The sequence below is a fragment of the Lithobates pipiens genome, unplaced genomic scaffold (assembly GCF_037356315.1).
Source record: "Lithobates pipiens isolate NorthernLeopardFrog02 unplaced genomic scaffold, aLitPip1_a1.2 Scaffold_18, whole genome shotgun sequence".
In the NCBI taxonomy this organism is placed as follows: Eukaryota; Metazoa; Chordata; class Amphibia; order Anura; family Ranidae; genus Lithobates; species Lithobates pipiens.
The window spans coordinates 435,290,976-435,296,285 of NW_027507758.1; the positions used below are offsets into that span (position 1 = coordinate 435,290,976).

A 5,310-nucleotide genomic window follows, 5' to 3' on the forward strand; every position below is an offset into this window, starting at 1 on the left:
TTGGATTCCCTGACGGGCCAGTGGAGATTCTAATGCCTTTCCCCCAGTTCCGGTCATTCTTCGGTTTCAATCGAGGCTCAGGTGGGAAGAAACCGAAGTAGCGGCAATCATTCCGTTTTGGCTCAACAGGCCATGGTTTCCCCTCCTGATACAGCTCAGTTACCGGGACCCAGTTTCTCTCCCTTCCAGGCCAGATCTCCTGCTGCAGGGAACATCTCTTCACCCATAACAATCCCATCTCCATCTGATGGCTTGGTGGTTGAAAGGCAAAGACTAGAAGCGTTAGGATGTCAGTGATTGCTACCCTGCTAAATGCCAGAAGAGAGGGCACCAACAGAGTTTACCAACGAATTTGGTCAAAGATTGTGGATTATGTCTCCTCTACTGGTGGTTCCTGTAACCATCCAAAGATGAAGGATATTTAGGGCTTCAAACAGACCTGGATCTGCCCTTATCTGAGTTCTTTACGGGTTCAGGTTTCTGCAATCTCTGCCTTCACATGTGTATCTTGGGCAGGACACCCTTTTACTAGACAGTTTTTCAAGGGAGCAATGAGGCTTCAAAGAAATCAGAGATTTTCCAAGTGGGCTCTTCCTCTTTTCCAAGATTCATTTTCAGGAGAAATTTTTCAACAGCTGGATCGTCTATGAAAAACCTCTCTCTCAAAGGGGTTTTCCTGGTGGCCATAACATCGGCTAAAAAGTGTCTGAGATCAGCTCTCTAAGATTCAAGGAGCCATTTCTTACTTTCTTCCCTGATCGTGTAAGTCTTGATTCCCATGTTAGGATCAAATCCTAAAGTGACATCTGTATTCCACGAGAATTAGGAGATTGTGCTTCCAACTTTTCAGTCAACTGATGCTTCAAGCATTCATCCTCTTGATGTTGGAGAAGTTTTAAGGCATTATCTGGAAGCTACAGCTCCTTTTTGGAATTTGGATCATTATTTACTTTCATGGAAAAAACAGGGGATTGCGTGCTTCCTCCAGATCCAATGCAGCCCAGATTGTTCAGGCTATCCAAAAGGCGTAAAAGGCTAAGGGTTTGGCTCCTCCAGAGGTAGTGACTGCTCACTCTACCAGGAGTATTCCTACGTCGTGGGCAGCTTCCCGTCATGTATCATGTATAAGATTTAGGGGAGTGGGGTAGGTATGAGAGGCAGGATTAACCCGTACCTAGGCTGCCATGGAGTCCATCAGGAAAGGAAAATTACGGTAAGTATTTGATATCAATTTTCCGTTTTCATAGCTATAACTGTAAAACAGAATGCTTCTGATATGCCGGCCAAACCCTGGGTCTGCTGATCAGGAATAACTTTGGAGTACCTCTATAAACTGGTCCTAGAAGCCTACAGCACATGGAATTCCCCGGCGGTCTCCCATGCAGGTACTAACCAGGCCTGACCCTGCTTAGCCTCCAAGATCAGACAAGATCGGGCATGTTCAGGGTGATGTGACCGTAGGCCTCTGAACGCCAGTGCAGGTTTGAATGACTGAACCTGCTGGCAAAATATATATATATATTTTTTTTAAAGAAACTCTAACTTCTTATCTGTTGGACCCTTTAGCATATGAGCATTGTCTACTGGACAAGTCAGGTTCTTTTTTACAGAGGATATAACAGCGTTAATCGCTGGAACTCCTCAAAAGCCCTTCCTCCATAGAATATGAGAACTTTTTCAGAGGAAAAAATTTTTTTATGTGGGTGCTCTCACTCAGAATACATAAGCTTTCTTAGCCATGAATGGATAGAAAAAACATGAACAGATTGGGGGGCTTTTAGTGAACCCAAAGCAGAAGTGGGCTCATCGACTGACTGCGTTACTGGCAATAAAAATGTGGAGCAGACCTTTTCTGCGAGCTTGATACTTTGCATCGAGTTCTACGAAAGAGGAGACATCAGCCTTTCCCTTATCCTAGAGAGAAAATTTGCAATCTCTCGCTCCTTGTTCCTCAATAGGAGCAGCTGCAACACTTGCCCCTCCGGACAGCTCACCGTGGCCAGCCATATTACTCTCAGGGGAGGATGCCATCTTAGTAGGATCGATCTAGGTTTCAATGTGACTAAATAAGTCTTTCTAGAGCCCTTTATTGAGGTGTTTTTACCCCCCCCACCATAGCCTGACGCACAAGCAGAGGTACTACAAGAAGGAATGCATATACTGCTTGAGCACAGTTACTGCTATTAATGCCCAGCCTGATGTAGCAGTAACTAGTGATGGACGAACTTCCGATGGGACGTTTCGCGAACGCGAAACGCGAACGGGCACAAACGTTCGCGAAAACGACCGTTCGCCGCGGGCTCCATTGACTTCAATGGGAGGCGAATTTCGCAAACCTTTAGGTCGAATTTGCGGCCACGGGGTAATTATTAGGGGGTAGCACGTAGTCCCACCACCTGGACAATAGCATAATACATGTATGAGGTGAATTTGGGATCGATAACTACAAGCATTTTTTTTTTATTTGGGAAATTGTTCTGACAATTCAGGACTATGGAGCTAATGAAGGCAATGGAGGAGAGGGAAGGTCAGGGACCAGGGTAGGCAAACAAGAGGGTGCAGGAGATACAGAGCACTGACAGCAGCACCGTAATACAGAGCACTGACATCAGCACCGTGACATACAGCGCTGACAGCAGCTCCGTGACATACAGCGCTGACAGCAGCTCCGTGACATACAGCGCTGACAGCAGCTCCGTGACATACAGCGCTGACAGCAGCTCCGTGACATACAGCGCTGACAGCAGCTCCGTGACATACAGCGCTGACAGCAGCACCGTGACATACAGCGCTGACAGCAGCTCCGTGACATACAGCGCTGACAGCAGCTCCGTGACATACAGCGCTGACAGCAGCTCCGTGACATACAGCACTGACAGCAGCTCCGTGACATACAGCGCTGACAGCAGCTCCGTGACATACAGCGCTGACAGCAGCACCGTGACATACAGCGCTGACAGCAGCTCCGTGACATACAGCGCTGACAGCAGCTCCGTGACATACAGCGCTGACAGCAGCTCCGTGACATACAGCACTGACAGCAGCTCCGTGACATACAGCGCTGACAGCAGCTCCGTGACATACAGCGCTGACAGCAGCACCGTGACATACAGCGCTGACAGCAGCTCCGTGACATACAGCGCTGACAGCAGCTCCGTGACATACAGCGCTGACAGCAGCTCCGTGACATACAGCGCTGACAGCAGCTCCGTGACATACAGCGCTGACAGCAGCTCCGTGACATACAGCGCTGACAGCAGCTCCGTGACATACAGCGCTGACAGCAGCTCCGTGACATACAGCGCTGACAGCAGCTCCGTGACATACAGCGCTGACAGCAGCACCGTAAGCAGCCCCAGGAGGAAGTCAGCACAGCACAGGGATGGTGTGATCCCCTCATAATAAGAACCCCCAGGAGGAAGTCAGCACAGCACAGGGATGGTGGGAGCCCCTCATAATAAGAACCCCCAGGAGGAAGTCAGCACAGCACAGGGATGGTGGGAGCCCCTCATAATAAGAACACCCAGGAGGAAGTCAGCACAGCACAGGGATGGTGGGAACCCCTCATAATAAGCAGCCCCAGTAGAAATATGACACCGCTCAACCTCTTCAAAGAGGAGGGTAGGGGCATATAGTACGGTGTGCTTTTTTGGGTCAGGGAAGTGAGCCAAATGAATTAAGAAGGTCTGTGTGCTTGATTCCAAAAATTGTTTATAGACATATACATGGTCTACTGATCACATGTGTTGAATTCCTCCGAGATCCATGCCTCATTCATTTTTAGAAATGTGAGGTAGTTAACACTGTCGTGAGCTAGGCGAGTACGCTTATCGGTCACAATCCCCCCTGCTGCGCTGAACGTCCTTTCGGACAGGACACTGGATGAGGGGCAAGCCAACAGTTCGATTGCAAATTGGGCAAGCTCTGGCCAGAGGTCAAGCCTGCCCACCCAGTAGTCTAGGGGTTCATCACTCCTCAGAGCGTCCACATCGGCCGTTAACCCAATGTAGTCGGACACCTGACGGTCTAGGCGTTCCCTGATGCTGGATCCGGATGACACCTGTCGATGGGTCGGCTGAAAGAATGACCTCATATCCGAAGTCACCAACACATCTTCAAACCGGCCTCTTCTTGCAGGCGCTGTTGGATTGGTACCCGCAAATCCTTCTCTGGGAGTGGGAATTGCTCCTCTGCCAGCGCACGCAAAAGCAGAATGCAGCATTTCTCGAAGCAAGGCCTGGAAGTGCTGCATTCTGACAGCCCTCTGCGACGGCGGTAACATTTCCGCCATTTTGTGTTTGTACCGGGGATCTAAGTACGTTGCCACCCAGTACTGGTCCTTGACCCTCATGCTTTTTATACGGGGGTCCCTATTAAAACACTGGAGCATGAAGGCCCCCATTTGCACTCAAGCGGAAGGTATGTGGTGGTGGTGGTGTTGTTGGTGGTAGTGTCTTTGGGGGTGCACATAGCAGAGAGTGAAGAAGAGGGTGCAGATCGAGAGGATGAGGAGGGTGCAGAAGAATAAGGCTGAGTGAGCCACTCAACCAAGTCTGGTGCGTCCTTTAAAGTAATTGAACGCACCTTCTGCAACTTCCCACTTTGGCTCAAGGCTGTTGCTCCTGCCCTACCCCTACCACCCCTGCGGAAGGGCCTGCCTCTTCCTCTGCCTGTCATTTTTTAAATCACCCTGTGACAAAACTCTTAGTCCCTATACCGCTGAAGGACTGCTGCAGTATAGGGCAGCGGTCAGCAGTAGTGCACGTCAACCCTATGTATTGTGGACCGATAGCGGTCCTTACAGAACAGCAGACTGTACTGCACTCAGGCCTATGTACCGTAGCACCCTATACCAAGTTACCAGTCCTTATAAAAACTTTTGTGGACCAAGCAGGTTGTGTGTTAGTGATTAGCAGACTGTACGTCAGTCCCTATACCAATGAAGGACTGCTGCAGTATAGGGCAGCGGTCAGCAGTAGTGCACGGCAACCCTATGTATTGTGGACCGATAGCGGTCCTTACAGAACAGCAGACTGTACTGCACTCAGGCCTATGTACCGTAGCACCCTATACCAAGTTACCAGTCCTTATAAGAACTTTTGTGGACCAAGCAGGTTGTGTGTTAGTGATTAGCAGACTGTACGTCAGTCCCTATACCAATGAAGGACTGCTGCAGTATAGGGCAGCGGTCAGCAGTAGTGCACGTCAACCCTATGTATTGTGGACCGATAGCGGTCCTTACAGAACAGCAGACTGTACTGCACTCAGGCCTATGTACCGTAGCACCCTATACCAAGTTACCAGTCCTTA

General features: G+C 49.6%; 1 pseudogene; it reads right to left on the reverse strand.

Annotated features, from left to right (window-relative positions):
* Positions 1–1,344: 1,344 nt before the first annotated feature.
* LOC143990828 (5S ribosomal RNA) lies at positions 1,345–1,463 on the reverse strand (annotated as a pseudogene).
* Positions 1,464–5,310: the final 3,847 nt, after the last annotated feature.